Raw genomic sequence first — 17,866 nt, forward strand, 5'->3', positions numbered from 1 at the left:
TATTCATTAATTCCCTTGGTTGGCTGAGAAGACTGGAATGAGAGGATCAGTTGTGTGTATATGCAAATAGCAAGGGAAATCTACACCCTTATTTCCAGAGTGTAGGCTAGTAGCAAAAATTTTATTACTAATCAACTTTGTCATAAAAATTATGCTTGATATTTATAACACTTTGCTTACTGTAAACCACAAGTGTACTATAAACAAGTATACTATAAACAAGTATGGTTTTCATTTATTACTCACAAGACTTATCTGTGAGAATTATTAGAGACCTCACATGGTTACTGAAGAAACAGAGGCAGGCAAAATGAATCGTCAAGGGTCACATGACTCATAGGAGCCAGCCCTAGCCTTAAACCAAGTTTTCTTCCCTCCAAATTCAATGGGTGACTTCGTTGGCCCTGTCTGAGTCCAAGCTAGCCTCAATACTGTGATTGTGCTATGTGGTCTTGAAGTGGCACTAAGTGTCTGCCACATTGCTTCTGAATGTAACCTTGTTTCTTCTCTGTGATTACATTTTTATGATGCAACAAGGATGTTGTGGACTTGGGTTAAATATATTTTTAGGTCAGAAGGCCCTTAACCCCTGGAAATTGGTGATTCATACAAAGCCAATGCATTATTTCCCCATCCTTTCCCCTCTTCCTGGTGCCTCTCCTCTTTCTGTTCTTCTCTTCATCATCATCCCTTTCTTCCTGTCCTTCTCCTTTCCCCTTCTTCATCCTCCTATTTTTATTGTCTTTAGTAGCATATATTAATAATATAAGAAGATTTCATTCAGATAATTCCATAAATGTGTATAGTGTGCTTTGAATAAGTTCACCCTCTCTATTGTTACATTTCCTTGGTCTCCTCTCTCCACCTCATTTTCTTTATTTTTTTTAATTTACTTTTATTGTAAAAGTGATGTACAGAGGGGTCTACAGTAACATAAGTAAGGTAATGAATATGTTTCTTGTCAAACACTGTTATCCCCCTCCCTTGTTTTTTCCCACTTTGCCTTCCCTGTCTCCCCTCCACTAAAGTTGTAAAGTTCATTTCCAACCTACTGTCTTGTGAGTTTCGCTATTGCATTGGTTCACCCTTTGATCTTTGTCTCACCGGTTATTCCCCTTCCCTTCCCCAAAATCAGATAAATGTATACACAAGACACAGGTTACCAAAATAAATATAGTGACAATGGGATAAACCAATGTCCAACAGTATTTTGTGGGTTTTATTTTGCCATCTTCATATGTGTATGTATATATATATGTATATGTACATATATGTGTACATACAATATATAATTACTATATATTAACATTATTATATTACTAAGCATTATTAATATTTATATATACGTGTGTAACACGTTTTGATCCTCTTCAACCTGATATATTTCATTTTGAGGGCTTAGAGCTGTTGTATTCATCTTGTGTTACTTATACTGGGAATCAAATTATTTCCTCAAATAATTACTGGCTTACAATAGCAAATACTGAGTTAGTTCCCAAATGTTTGGATTGGGCTAGACTTGATCATTTGGCTCTTTCAATACAGTGTTCTCAGAATCTCTCATGGTCTCTGACTTTAGGAGGGCCTTCTGGAATGGCTTGTGTGACTGGAGCTTGTCTTCATGTGATCCATCATCGTTCAGAAGACGAGTCTCAATCTAATTTAAATGAAAAAGGCATAGAGTCCCAAGGACAACAAAGATTAGTCTTTGTAAGCATTTTTCAAATGTCCACCTGGAACTCTTTCTGCTGTCTTACTGGTTAAGACAAGTCAGTGGTCAATCCTAGGGTCAAGGTGAGAAGAGGATTACTAAGGGACGCAGATCCAGGATGTCATCCCAGGCTGTGGCCATCTCAACAGTCTAAGACACTGCCACATTGAGGTGTCTTTTCCTTCCATGCTTCTGCAGTGAGGTTATGGTGCTCAGGGGCTTTCACTTCCTTATTATAACTCCCTCCAAATACTGTCAACTCAGTAAACTTGGACATGGCAAAGCCCCAGCTTCTCTCATTGTTGCTGCCCTCTCTCCCTACTATGAAACTGCTTGCAATTAATGAATTGAACAATCTGTCCTCAGTCAGAGTTTTTCTGACATTTTAGTGGTGTGAAGCTAACTTCTTGGCAGCTTTCCTTTTAGAAATATATGCGTTTACTTGGGATCCTGAAACTGGGGTTTCTCTGTTTAGGAACACATTTTAATGAAGCTTTCTTGGTATATTAACCAAAATGAAGAGGATTCTTTTGTGCCAGAGAAAACTATCTGGCAGTCTTGAATTTCTTAGAGAAGGGTCTACAGGATGAGGAAAACTAAACCCTTTTTAAAAGTGATTTTTCTCTTTTTAAAAAACATAATACTTTGCATGAAAAGTTTGTTTCAAGGAGTTTAGCTCAGGGTAGGGGAAACTTAATGATGTGCAATGTGGAGAAAGAGCGGACACTGGGTGATAATTCCTGCGCACATGAAAGGGAACACTTCACATTGCTGAGACACGTGTGGCTTCTTAGGATGCAAATAACAGGAAGGACGATGACAGTTATACCAGTTCCCGCTTTGGGGAGAAATCACCAGCTTAGCAAAGCATTTGTGACTGAGTTCTTTCCCTAATTGGAAACACATCTCTATATTTTCTTGTTGTTGAGAAAGCACTACTTATTGCTAAATGGTATTCAGTGGCTTATTTTTAAAAAACAAAAACAAGTCCTAGCTCTGTGCTGTTGGTTAGAAGCAAATAGAAATGCTTTCTAATGCCAGTGTGGCATGGGTAGTTTTTTTGTGCAGACAGTGGGCTATACCAACAACTGCTTGATAAGCCTAGAGTCCCAATGTGGCAGAGTCGTATTACTTCTGTGCCTAGAGAGTTTATCTGCTTGAACAAATCCCTTTCCCATTCCTGCCTCAGTTTCTTCACTTGCAAAGTGAGAGGAATGGAGCAAGTGGTTCCAAATCTAGTCTCTGTATAAGAAAAGCCTATAATTTAGAAAGGTAAATAATTTCTTTGTGGTTGTAATCTTGGGATTAGGTGATTCAGAGAAAGCAATGTAAATATGATAGGTAATAGCTTGTAAAACAAAACAAACCCCTATCCTGACAGATTATACCGATTGTCTATCACCCATCTACCATCCACTCATTGTCTATCTACCATCACCCATGTATCCCTGCATCAGCCATCCAACTATCCATGTGTCCTCCCATCCACTTATCTGTTATATACCATCCACCCATCTATCCATGTACCATGCTATAATCTATCTATGTACCTGTTCATCAACCTATTTCTCCACATGCCACAAATCACTAATCCAGGCACTTGATCATATACTCATATATCTATGTACCTTCTATCTACTTATCTCTGTGCCCGTGTACCCATACATTTATGTGCCATCTATTCACTTATCCATAAACCCACTTATTCATCTCTCCACCACTCTTTTATTTCTTCATTTGTCACAGACATTTTGGCAGGCTTTCTAGCTGTTGTAAAGAAATAGAGGAGGAAATTCATAACTAAGGGGCAAGGTGATACACCTAATATCATTAACTGGTAGGGGAAAAAGGGGGACAAAAGAAGTACCAATCTCCAAGTCTAGGCCCAGAGCTGTTTCCCTGTTGTATATTACCTCTTCTGTATCTCTTCTAAAATTTCCACTCCAAACCAAGAACATGGTTTCCTAAGATTCTGACAGGCCCAAATTCCAATCTATAATTTAATTGTTTCATGAAAAAAAAGAATAGAGTTAGCCTTTTAATCTCCAGTCAAAATCTTATTTGAGGGCTGGGGATATAGCCTAGTGGCAAGAGTGCCTGCCTCGGATACACGAGGCCCTAGGTTCGATTCCCCAGCACCACATATACAGAAAACGGCCAGAAGCGGCGCTGTGGCTCAAGTGGCAGAGTGCTAGCCTTGAGCGGGAAGAAGCCAGGGACAGTGCTCAGGCCCTGAGTCCAAGGCCCAGGACTGGCCAAAAAAAAAAAAAAAAAAATCTTATTTGAACTGAAATCCTCTAAGGTAGAATTTTGAGTATTCTGTGGCTTGAAGATTGATCAAGATTATTGGAAATGTCCCCAGTTGAGAAAGTTTCTATATTCACTGGTTGAATATGCCTTAGTTGCCTATGACAAATGAGGATCCTAGGATTTAACAGAGAGAGTCTACAGTAATGCTCTGCCTGTCCTTAGACCTTAGATCCCAATAGCACACTTAGAAAGGGGAGGAAACCTGCTCCCAGAAAATGTTCTCTGGAAAGCTGTAACACCCTCCTCAGGCTCAGTGAGGAGGTCCTTACACCTGGAAGAGTACATTTTACGTAAATATTGAGACTAGAAGGGAGACTAGAGTTAGTGTCTCTTTCTCTCTCTTCAGATAGAAAAGGATATGTCCTGTATTTTGAGGTAGATTCAGTTCTTTAAACAAACCCATCATCCACCCCAGGCAATTTTGTTTGATCCCAAGTTCAGTAATGTGAAGTAAAGTTTCCCAGACTTTAATGGCTTAGAATGAAAGAAAATCGTGTTTTTCTGTCTGAAACGGAAAATTCAAAGAATTACTCAATGAGAATCTTCGCTTTTACCTTGTAGCTCAGCTGCAGGAAATGGGGAAATTTGGGTCAGATGTTTCATTCACATTCCAAATTGATAAAGAATGGGAAAGCTTGAGAACTGTCTGAATCAGAAGGCTAATGAGAAAGTTGGACAACGTAAGATCATATTTTCCCTAACTTAATTGCCTCAGGGGTGGTGGGAGAGGAAGTGGAGGAAAAAGTGTCATTATCTTGTTCTGGGTTAGTTTAGTTACTTCATATTAACCATCCCAGAAAGTAGAGTTCAGAAGGTTAACAATTCTGGGCCTCATTGCCACCATATCATTCTTGGAGGAAGAAGATTGGAGGTAAGACATCCATATACACAATGGAATTCTATGCTTCTATCAGAAGGAATGACACTGCTCCATTCATAAGGAAATGGAAAGATTTGGAAAAAATATTATTAAATGAAGTGAGCCAAACTCAAAGAAACATAGACTCTATGGTTTCCCTCATTGGTAATAATTAGTACACATCTAGGATAGTCCTTGCAGATGATCACAATAGCTCAATAGCTATGTACATATGAACACATAAGATGATGCTAAGCGAAATGAACTCCAAGTTATGGAAATAATTGGTTTATCATTGCTGTTGTCATTTTCAACATACCATGTGAAATTATGCCCTTTTCTTTTGTCTTTCTTCCCCATGGTTTTACCCCTGATGTCACTGTAACTGATTTTGGTACCCTGAGTATTGTATATATGTTTATTGGAATTAGGGAAGGGAAGGGGAACATCAAAATAGAGAGACAAAGGGTAAAATGCGAACCACTACAACAGTAATTCTTACAAAACTATATGCTATAAACCAACTGTACAACTCAGAGGGGTGGGGAAAGAATTGGGGATAGGGGAAGTTGGGAGGAAAATGAGGGAGGAGGTAACAGTTTGATAAGAAATGTACTCACACTGCCTCATATATGAAACTGTAACCCCTTTGCACATCATTTTTTTATCTTTTTATTCAAATTTTTATTATCAAACTGATGTACAGAGAGGTTACAGTTTCATATGTTAGGCATTGGATACATTTCTTGTACTGTTTGTTACCTTGTCCCTCATACCCCCTTCCCTCCTCCCCCTTTCCCTTCCCCCCCCCAGAGGTGTTCAGTTCACTTACATGAACAGTTTTGCAAGTATTGCTTTTGTAGTTGTTTTGCACATCATTTTGACAGTAAATAAATTATTTTTTTTAAAAGAAAGACATGGGCTCTACATATCAGGAGCATTGGTTGGTAACCTGGGCTTGTTAGAAATGCAGAGTTTTAGAGACACCCCCTCCCCCATCCTACACCTGAATTCAAAGCCATGTTTAACAAAACTTGCAGCTGTCTCATATGCATATTAAATTTTGAAAAAATAATTCAATGGGCTATGCTGCAAGGCACATATTCTTGCCATCTTCTAGTGGACTGAAAGACACATCTCGACTGATTTCTAGATTGTGTTGATGGTGGCCTTGGAGAAAATTAATTTCATATCCAGTTTGTGAAATAGAGGGGATTGAGGACTCTGCCACCTATTCCTTTGATTTCATCTCTGGATGCCAACCATTTCCAGCCACCATGACTCTTAGACTGTTCCCAGAAGTTGGTGAAAATACAAGTGAACAGGTTGAGCACACCCTTTTACAATGTTCTGGGAAGCTCTTACTTTTTCCAGGCAGCCACTTGGACTGTTGGTGTAACACTGGATACCTGAGGCTGCTGAGCTCATATCAGTTAACACAGAAATTATCAAGTGGGCTGAGGTCATTCTAGGCCATTCGGTGCCTGCTTTCTTGTCTTATGCCCAGCACTCTTTTTGTGCCCCTAGTTGCTCCAGACCCTCATGTAGTACCTACACCGAAGCTTGGACAACATCCCAAGGCACCAGATCCCTCCTACCCAAATCAAAACCTACCCCTCTCCTTAAGAGTCCAGCAGCCTTTTCTTGAGGGCTCATCACATGTCCCACAGAAAGTGCTTTATGTCCTCTATCATATTAGGTTGCCACAACAGTTCTATAAACAGTTTTATCATTTCCATGTATAGAGAACAAAGTGTAGCTCTTCAAGGTTACATAATTTGCTCACAGCAGAGTGGTCAGACAGAGCTGGGATTCAAACTTGAGCCTGTCTGCCTTACTAATTGGTGCTTTGAAATGCTGCTCTGTGCCACAACAGCGGTAATGAATCAGCCAGGGAAGCCTATAGAGGTGCTAACCTACCATTGTACATAATTGATCAAAACACTTGCTCTGATACGCTTTACCAGGGGGAAGAGAATAATTACAAGTGACCACAGTAGATTCCTCTATCTGGTCGATTTTAACTTTCTCAAGCTCAGACCAGCCTTTAAGGCACTCTGTTTCTAAGATTGAGGGCCCCTGCCATCAGACTCAGCTAGCTCGGGAATCCTACGTCCTTACAGCCCTGGGAAAAGGGGAGAAGGTTGGGAACTGCCATTTTGCCTTTAATTTTGTCCTGTTTATTGAGGGACATGCCATACTTTCATTGATGGAAGTATTTATTTTTGATAGGAGAGTAGAGGTTGTTATTTAAACAATACCAAGAGTGTATTATTTCCTAGCATGGGCATGTGTGAGTTATTTTATGTTCAATTCTTTACACACTGCTTCCCCCAACCCCCCAACACCCAGTTCTCTCCCTGGATATCTTCAACTTTCTTATCTTCTCCAATCACTCCATGAAATTGGCTGATGGGTGTCATTGCTTCCAGCGAGGAGACCTTCCACCTAAGTTGTCCATATGTCTCTGCTCTCACCACTGCTAAAAGTATAAAACCAGAGAAATTAATTTGGTAGAGTGAGGTTGAGAAAAAATACAATTCATGAGAAAAGATTGGACTCAGGATAGGATCTAAGGACTCTCACTGCTCTGTAGTCAGAAAGGATTTTGGGACACCAATAAAAGGGGGGAGGGGAATGAAGTGAAGGAAAGAAAGAGGGAGGAAAGGAAGGAAAAAGGGAAAGGAAAGAAGGAAAAAAAGGGAAGAGGAGGAGGAAGAAGGCAGGAAGAAGAAGGAGGAGGAGGAGGAGGAGGAGGAGGAGGAGGGGGGGTGGGGGGGAGGAGGAGGAGGAGGAGGAGGAGGAGGAGGAGGAGGAGGAGGAGGAGGAGGGACAAGAAGAGGAAGAGGAGGTACAGACGTAGGCTCATTGACTATAGCCTGGTAATTGCCTCATTTGAAAATTTAGTTTCCTGTGATTGGCAGAGCTGTGGCTGCTTGTGATAGACTGATGGTTCACTAGTATTTGAAGAGTATGTTTCTAAGTCAGGTTTTCAGTTACTTTGTGTACTAGGTTAAGTTGTAGTTGGTTAAGTAATACACCAGTATAGAGGCCTCCTCTGGCCAAATACAGATCTTTTTAAATTTTTTTATTGTAAAGGATATACAGAGGAGTTGTAGTTATTTAAGTCCCATAATGAGTATGTTTCTTTTTAAATTGTCACCTACAAATGTAGTTTTAACACTAGGTTGCAAATATACGTATTTTCAAACTTGTGGATCCTGTTTTTCTTGTACATTGTCTATAAGCATAATTTAGTGTAGAAACCAATAAACTAGAATTATGGTTTTTATGAAGACCAAGTCACAAGCTTTGAAAGATTCTATAAAGCAAATGTTACTTAATAAGAAGAGGAAGTGGGAAGGAAAAAGGAAGAGTAGAAGAAAGAGTTAGCATCTGCAACCTATATGAGGGCAGGTGGGCAAGATAGCTTTTTTAAAAAGATCAAACTTCAGATCTAAAGGTATCTGTGCACAGTTCACATTCAAGGATCTTTAAACTCTATTTAAAGAAACCCAAGCTGGAAGTTGTGGGTAACATTTTATGAGCATTGGAGACCAGGAAAAGTGACACTGGATTCCAGTTAGAGGGCAGTCCTGGAGCCCAGTGGAACTGAATTCTGCCAACAACCTGGATGAGCCTGAAAACACATTCTCCTAGCCCACCAGCCCTTTTGAATTTGGCCCTGTGAGACTTAAATGAAATGGGGAAATCAGTTGAGCCCACTGGACTTCTGACCTACAGAAAGAAAACCATAAATTTGTGTTCTTTTAAGCTGGTAGACCCATGGTCATTTGTTAGGGCAGGAAGGAAGAGCTAACATAGCATCCCTGTCCTTAACCTCCTTTTGATTAGGTCTGGCCCACCATCCCCAATTTTCCCCAAGACCACTTTCACCACACATCCTTCAGTCTTGCCATCAGAGACTTTCCATGCTGATATTGCCTCTGCTTGCCTTTTAAGTATACATCCCTCACAAAGCTTTGCCCCAGTTAAGAGAGTCTTCTCTCCTAACAACAGACTATGCGTTGAGCCCCAGAGTGCTTGCTTACTCATGTTCCCGACCTCACAGATGTTCCTGCATAAGTCTGACTCAGCTCTCAAGGTCAGAATCAAGTCTTGTGTTTCTTGCACAGGTCATTTCCTTCCACCCCACCACAGCCTTCCAAGGATGTCCTGTCCATGTTTGGGCTACCATCTTCTGCATATACTGCTGGCTCATCCCTGTGTTTTCTACTTCTCTCTCCAGAGTGACAGCTCACTTGACAATGGCAGGAGTGTGTGTGTGTGTGTGTGTGTGTGTGTGTGTATACTCTGATACATTTTGTTTTCTCTTTGGTTCAAGGCATGAATGAACACCTTGTATGTATCATCTAGGGGTATGAATTTGTTTCTCTGTCCAGTGGTATTAAAGGGCAGCAAAGTATTTGAAGAAGATTGTGTTTATTTGAAAATGCAAGCCACTGAAGTAGAGAAATTCTCCAAAGTAAGGAGCCTCAAAGAGGAGTCCAATGGAGTCCGCTGAAGGGCAGTTATTATAGTACAGAGTTTATTGTGTATCTTCTCCCTGGACTTTGCACTGATTGTTTGATGCCTTGTGCATGCACTGCCCTGACTTTTTTCATTGGTTGAGCAAAAACCCAAGGTATTAGGAGAAGAGGAGGCATTTGAGTAGGAATTCACAGCATTACAGGATGAAGACACATTTGAGCAGAGCCTGAGACACTGTGGGAACAAGAAGCACAAAAATGGGATACATGTGATCTGCCATGTGTTCAATCTGCCAATTTTTACCTCTATGTCACAATTCCCCTTTCTTTCCCTCATAAGTAAGTGATTAGTTTTTGCCATGTGATGTCTATGATCACCTAAAGGAGCTCTTTTGTAGACATTAATTCTTGAGGCCCACACATTTGGGTGACACTGTCAGCATCAAGAGGGTGACTTAATTTGTAACTCTCTCTGCTACTTCTTTGCATGATTTTGCTACCTGCACAGTTCTGGCTCTGAAGGTGGGGACTTCCCAGAACACAGAACTCACCCTGTTGTGTAGGTGTCCCCTTCCAACATTGACATTGCCTGCTATGCTGTGTTAGCATTGACTTGTACCCTCAGAACCAGCGCTTGGGCAATGCCATGCAGGCAGAGATAGCAAGCTGCTAGGGTGGATGGTGCTAACCCGGAAATGCATGGAAAGCATTTGACTTTGCTCCACTGACTGAAGCTTTCCATTCTTCAATCCATGCTAATGGGATAATTTGATCGATGAATGCACTGAGAAAAGCCAAGAGATGCATGAAAAGTAAGCATGAAAGTGCATAGCTTCAAATGAATGGGCAGATTTACCACCTTCTCCCTGGAATTGAATCTGTCTGCCATTGGCACCAGGGTAGGATAAGACAAGCAGATCCGAGCTTTGGCTTAATTACACATAATTTGGGTGACAGCTGAAATGCAAACCTAAACATTCAATCAGTTAAAGATACACAAAATTAAGCATTTCACACAGTGTCCAACCCCTTCAATCTTTATTAATACTTTAATTATGTTAATTATACCATGGTTTCAAGCCCTGCTACTACAACAAGCAGGGGGTGGAGGTGGGGGAAGAGGCAGGCCTCTTAATGATGCAGCTAAGTAACGATTGCATTCCTATTTAAAGTATGAATGGAATGCAAAGCAGGGAAAAATTACAAATACATAATTTAACAGTTTGCTCACTTGCTCTCTTCACATTCCTTTGCTCTGTGACTGACAGTGTTGTTGAAGGCTGGGCTCAAGTCTGAGCCAATTCTCTGCACATGATGTACATAGTAAATGCTCAGTAAAAAATCTATTGAATTCATTGTTAATCAAGGATGGTGTATCCTTAGTGATCAGAGTGACTCAGGAGATATTTGGGGTTTGCTTTGAAATGGCCAAGCAATGGTTCAGCAGAACATGGAGGAAGGGAGAATATAGAAAATGGAGAGCTCAGCTTCTTTGAAGTCATTTAAGTTCTCTAGGCTGGATCTCTACGCACCTGCCCCTGTTGTCCCTAACAAAGGAGGAAGAGTTGTTGAGACTTCACTGGTCTTGGACATGTCAGAGACTCCCTGTATGTTTGTTGGGTAAGGGCTTAAAGAGGAATAACTGTGTATATTTATGAAGTTTTTGCATTAGATATTTAAAATGCTCTTTCTTAAAGTTGCTAGGAAGCAGTTTGAAAACTCCCCATGTGCTAGATTTTCCATCCTCCAACCTACCTCCTCAGTGTCTCCTCTCTCCACTAGGATTTCTTACTGCTGATCCAGTTCTGTACTCTGTTCCTACGCAAGTGTCTTCCCTCCTCACCTGTGTTTCTAGCATCCATATGAGTTTACATCTCATTTCCCTGACCTATGCTTAACTTGTACTAAAATGACATTCTCTCTCTCTCTCTCTCTCTCTCTGACCCTGCCTTGACACCAAACCATTCACTAAGCTTGGGTCAAGTTCCTTTTGGAAGCCTTCCAGGATTGTATGAGTCAATGGTGCTTTCCTCTTCTTTCTGAATTCCCATGGCTCTCAGCATCTAACCCCACTTTTCTCCGTTTTCCTTCATGCAAGTTGGCATTCCTGACTCAACTGTCAGTTTTTTCAAGAGAGAAACCATTCCACCTTCTCTTGGGGTGTTTCTTCTACTTTGCTTTAGACTATCCATACACTCAAAATGCCTGCTTACCTGAACACATCTGAAAATATTTGACAGGGGGTTACCCACTTAGAATCAACCAGTCCTTTGGCCAGAGAGAAGGCAGGTTCCCAGATAACAACAATCTGTAACGATCCTTTTTATTTTGACTTACCAGTTTGTTAAGCAGAACACACACACACACACACACACACACACACACACACACACACACACATGTCATTGGGATGGTCTGTGTGAGATAGGATTCAAGGCTTAGCTGTACTGACACTGATGGAATTGACATTTGTTGGGAGCGTCTTTTTTAATACCACAAGAGGAAACCTTGGAGGTTCACAAATCTGAACTAGAAAAGCAGTACATACTTCAGGGGACAGTTTGCTTAGATTTGGTGAAGATGAGGGCTATGAATGCTTAGCTTGGCGAAGTCTCTGCAGATCCTCCTTACATGTTCTTAACATTGCCATGATGATTGGTTTGTTTTGAAAAATTGACTTTGGAGCTTTCCCTGCAGCTTTTGAGGTCCAACCTCAAAGCATGTACCAAATTTATCTCTTCTTAATTGGGAACCCCACAAATCACACATATGGGGGTGGTGTTCATAAAGGAACCATTCCAACAGCTTCTTGTTCTTTCAGCTGAAAAACAAAGCTCTTAATGTCACAGGGAAGATTATCAAAAGGAACTTCAGTCCAAGTCCATTAATCAACAAATATTGCCTACTATTTCAAGCTAAACTTGGATAGACTAGAAAATACACATGTAATATATGGTACAGTTTCAGCTCTGCAGATTTTTCTTTTTGAACATCACAGAAGTTGTAAACACACACAAAAGTCTATTGAACAATATAAGAAAAGACCAACTGTTAGCTACAGTTTCCAAGTACTATGGGAATTTGGAACGAGAAGTAACTATGGGCCATTAGAAAGAACTAAACCATTAGGTCTATTTTTTTAAAAAATTATTGTTCTTACTCATAGACCTCCTTTTTTGCTTTTTCCTCTTTTTGGAGGGGAAGTGTCTGCCAAAATACATATACTAAATAGAGATTCATACACACCCCAATAAAAATAGATAGTTCTAGTCTACTCGTTCAACAAGAAAGAGATATTGGAATAGTCACACTGAGATCATGATAATCTCAGCCAAAAAACAGAGAAATATTGCGTTCTCTCTCTCTCTCTTATTAGCCTGTATATCTTCCTTTAAGTGAATGCATGACTTGTTTGTTATTTGTAGATACTGAAATTTGCTTTGGAAAACCTTGTTTACTTTTGGAGACTACTAGAAATCTTCATTCTGTATTGGTGATCTTGCAGCAATGAGTATGCATACTCACAAGGTCAGGACCTATGTAGTGATGTGCATCTTGTAATAATTAGGGCTTAGTCCAGTGACGGTCCTAATGGGTAAAGTTGGAGTAAGACAGTGTCCCTAAATTTGGTGCATGTTCTAAGCCAGCCATTTGGCCTTCTGATTTTGTGAGCACATAGCTATCTTCATGAGTGGGACAAGATGGATCACCATTTCGTGTTCTCTGTTTTGTATTTTAACCCCCAAATCTGAACCCTAAACTTAGCATGTGAGACTCTTATGAACACTCAAGAAATCACCATCCCTTGAGTGTCTTTAGCTATAGCTACATCTTTTTAAAACAAAATGCATGATTATGAGGATATTGCTGGCTCATTTACAGAGCCGTAAATCTCTTGTCTCTTATGAGAGGCATGTCTTTATCCTAGTCACATTCCATATTGAATAATCAGCAAGCCTACCTTGACCACACTGAGCTGGGAATGAAAGGTATTGCTTTTGGGATTTTGCCCAATACCTTGCTTGTATTCATTTAATAAAATTAGACCATGTATCACTTGAGAAGGAAAAGTAATTATCTCTATTAGGTGTAATCTCCTCAAATTCAAACACATGACATCGAGATTTCTACTCAATGGCAAAGTTATAGACTTGGTGGCTAATTAAACATCTTTTCTAATCAAATTAGCTTTCATTTCCTAAGTAGAGGTTTTAACCTGGAAAAGGCTCTGAAACATTGTCTCTTTCAGCCATCACCTACAAAAAGAAAGATAATGTCCCTTCAAAGGCCTCCTCAAACAGTGAATAATTATTCTTTGTTTGACTGCAAATGCACATTCTTGAAATAATATATTCGTAAAGTTTCATAAATTATTTCAAGATGTATTAAAGAGCGTTGGGAATAGTTCTTCACCCTACAGGAGGTTGCCAAGAATCAGTTTTGTCCTCTAAAATTTGAAACAAATTATTATTCACCAGGGGAACATCCTAGAAGCTTCCCCTAGCTCAAGCTGACAGGGACAATTTGAAGTAACCTGTTAATGGTAATGCTTTTAAAATTTAGAGATAGTCTAAGTAGAGCAATTTTTAAAAATTAAAACCATACTACGGGGAATTGTTTTTGGAGGTCATGGAAAGTTAGGGGCACTGCACATTTACCTAGATTGGGGCCTGGATTCCAGGTGCCGGGGTTAGATGTTCATATCATGACTCTATGAAGGTAAGGGAGAAGATATGTCTCTGGTTGAATCTCACCTAAATGTTCAAAGGCTTAATTTACCTGAAACTTTTCAGCCTGGCAGTGAAATTTAGCATAAGGCAACAAACACAAAAGCTACTAGATGATGGATTAAGAAATGGGAGTTGAAAGCATACCACTCCTGGGCATCTACCCTGAACATCATGAGCCAGGATATGATAAGGACACCTGTACCACCATGTTCATTGCCACACTAGTCACAATAGCCAAGATATGGAAACAGCCCAGGTGCCTCAGAATAGATGAGTGGATCCAAAAAATGTGGTACATATACCCAATGGAATTTTACACAGCCATTATAAAGCATAAAATAATGCAATTTACAGGGAAATGGATGGACCTAGAACAAATCATGTTAAATGAGGTAAGCCAAGCTCAGAGAGACAAATACCACATGTTCTCTCTGATATGTAGAAATTAAATCTAAAAGACACCAGGATATGATAAATTGTACAAAATTCCATATATACACAGTGAGCCCAGAAGAGGACCTACTTAGGAGAAAAACAAGAGGCACAATGTCTATATACCTCTTCATACTTACATAAATTATATATATATGTATATATATATATATGTATGACCTCCAGATATGGAAACAAATCACTCTTTTCTTTTGATGATTCTGTCTTCTTTATGTATGGTGTATACAAGTGTATATCTTCAGGAGCGTAGGGGTAGGGTACAGAACTCGAGGGGAAAAGGGTGAAAAAGTCTAGCAGTGGAGTTCACTAGACATTGATGAAGTAAACTGTACAACTCGTGGGTGGAGGTGTGAGGGAGAGCCTGGGAGAGAATGAGGGAATGAAGCACACTGTATGAAAGGAAATGTGCTCTACCTGACTCATGTAATTGTAATCCCTGTGTTCACCTTTATAATAACAAAATAAATTTTAAAAAAAGAAAAGGGAGTTCAAGTTACATATACCTTACAGCAGGTATTTTATTTTATTTTGTGTGTGTGTGTGTGTGTGTGTGTGTGTGTGTGTGTGTGTGCGTGCGTGTGTATGCTAGTTTGGATTTAGGGTCTCATCTTTTGGCTTGGCTTTTTTGCTCAAAGCTGGCACTCTTTGCATTTAAGCCACACCATCACTTCTGGCCTTTTGTTGGTTAATTGGAGATAAGAGTCATACAGATTTGTCTGTCTGGGCTACCTTCGAATTTCAGTCCTCAGATCTTAGTCTCTAATAGCTCAAATTATAAGGGTGAGCCACCAGTTGTGGACTTGCAGCATTAAAACAACACAAAACACTATTTCCTCTTCTGTACAATGAAGGGTTGGTTTAAATAGGCCCTTCTATCTCTCTTAACATTAACACCTGTACTGCAGGGTGTCATTTGTACCAAATATTTATGGAGCACTTGTTTAATGCCAGCCATTAACTCCACATGATTCTACAAGCCAAGGCCCTCTGGAGTTGGTTTGGGACAGCACATGATAATGTCTCACTTGATACTTCCAGTGATATCCACACTTCTGTACAATGGTTGAGTAGGACAGTTATGGCATGAAGTCAATTGTATGTATCCATCACAAGCAAACTCTCTTGGAGTAAACCAAGATCAAGAAAACAACAACAACAACAAAAAGCCATATGCTTGCTTGGGTGCTCACCATGTGCCAGGAGCTGTAACTGGCAGCTTTGTGGCTTTTTTTTTTTCTGCTGGACTTGAGTTCAGTGCTAGGAACAGGAGAACTGTAGACAAATTCCATGTGGATAAACTGGAACTACCTTCTGCATAATCATAGAGGTAGAATTTAGAAAGGAAATCCGTATGTCTTGCAGCTGTCTTTGCAACCTGCCTGTTCTACAGCCTTACCCCATTGCCCCCCACCAGCCAGCAAAGTGGGAGTGGTTGATGAGAATGGTGTATACAGATTGGTGACTGAGGACTTGGGTCTGAGCTGTCTCTCCTCTACTTCTTCACACAGGAGAAGAGCATGTGAAACCAGAGTTTTAGACCTCAATCTCAAATTCATGATGTCCATGTGTCAGGTCAGCCACTCCTTTACAACTTTTTAAAGACATATGGTAAAGGGAGGGAGTCGCTGTCAGAAGACGGTATTTTACAGTTTATCCTCAGCCACATTTGGATTACAGACATGAGACTTAGGGATTATTCTGGTTAAAGTCTGGCCTAATTGATCATTCTGGAGAGATTCTGGAGAAGTTATCTTTTTTTTTCATTTACATGTTTTATTTGGAAATGTTTATACCAGAAGAGTGAAATTAAATTTTAGAGACAGTGGATATCATTACTTTAGTTACCAGCAGTGTATTTGAAAAGGGAGATATGGAAATTATTTACATAATGAAAGATCCCAGAACTTTCAGGGAATGGGCAGCTTCACGTGATGCCATTTCAGTGATGTATTCACTCTACATACTTCCCAAGAATGTCACCATCCCTCAATAAGAAATAATCCCTGTCATCTGGAACTACTTTGGTGCCACCATATTCTGGGAGAAGAACTTTATCACCCACTTTCACACTACCTGGCTGAATCTCTCCACCCTTTCCTTTAGAGCCTGATCCCACGGCCACTACTGTGGCTTGCAATACTTTTCCTTGAGACTTTTCTGGAAGCATAATGCCTCCTTTCAAGGAGCTGCACTCCTTTTGACCAACACTTGGTCAAACAGAGGAAGAAACTTCCTAAATGCCTGTCCAGCCATGACTCTCAAGGTCACTCCTCAGACTCTGGTCTCACGCTTGCGCTGCAAGGAGAGAGCCGCAATCGGGCTTGGGGACAAGTGAAAAGCAGAAGTTATCATTTGAGAACCATCTTGGTCAATGCAAATAAGACATGGTTGTCTAATGGTGGTCTGTGACAAGGTTTGCTGTTGTTCTTTTCCTTCAAGCAGATTCAGTCCCTTGTCATGAAGAAGTTATGGTGGATCAGTCCTATGCTTCTTATAACTCAACGTGATTGCAAAAAGACTGTAAAGAGAATGGTTTAGAGAAAAGGCATAGGAGATGGAGACAGGAATGCCAAGCTCTACTTTTAATTAATTTGTAGGCACAACTAAAGAATCAGTTCTTTTGAGTCAAAGCACTTTAAGCACCTGTTACATATGGACACTGCTCAGGAACAAATGACTTTGCTCAAGGTAGTGGACTGAGTGCATATGGGCTTGGCTCTTCTGATGCCACAAGGAAGCGATGATTTGTGTAGAGGAGTGGAAAAAGATGAGTCTTGCTCTGACCGAGATGGCAAATGCAAGGTTTGTGTTCTGCCATTCTTAAGCCCCCAGCAGACATTGCTAATTGATCACAGCACTCTTTCTGAGCTCATATAATGACAGAACCCTTTCAACAGAGCTCTCTAGACAGCCATTATCAAGTGACAGGTGTTGGCACAGAAGATGAAATCTATTTGTCATGGTTTGGACTCAGTCTTAGATTCTTTCTTCACAAAATGTCTACATCTGTCACATTGGTGGGTAATTCAAATCCTCTTAGTGTGTGCAACAGGGCTTGACTTCATTAAAGGACACAGTAAAAATCATTTTTCTTCTAACAATGTTATCAACATCCCGGTTCTTTTTACCATGTTGTTCTTGAGAAAAGAAAAGTGGAAAGGAAGGTTGTGAATTAATCCTCAGTTGCCTGGTGTATTGAATGGGCGGAGAATATGTCTGTATCTATCACAGCACAGTACAGCCTAGAAACATAGAACTTGAATTAATAAAAGAGGTTATCACATGCCATACTTAAATAATGCATGCACAAAGT

At 40.2% G+C, this 17,866-nt stretch overlaps 1 protein-coding gene and 1 pseudogene across 3 annotated transcripts in view; one reads left to right on the top strand and one right to left on the bottom strand.

Moving 5' to 3' along the window:
* Lrmda (leucine rich melanocyte differentiation associated) overlaps positions 1–17,866 on the top strand; it is a 1,039,777-nt gene that overhangs the window by 731,699 nt on the left and 290,212 nt on the right. The gene's annotated exons all lie outside the window — the stretch shown is intronic.
* Positions 16,474–16,807, bottom strand: LOC125346494 (annotated as a pseudogene).

Source organism: Perognathus longimembris, chromosome 2, assembly GCF_023159225.1.
Source record: "Perognathus longimembris pacificus isolate PPM17 chromosome 2, ASM2315922v1, whole genome shotgun sequence".
Classification (NCBI taxonomy): Eukaryota; Metazoa; Chordata; class Mammalia; order Rodentia; family Heteromyidae; genus Perognathus; species Perognathus longimembris.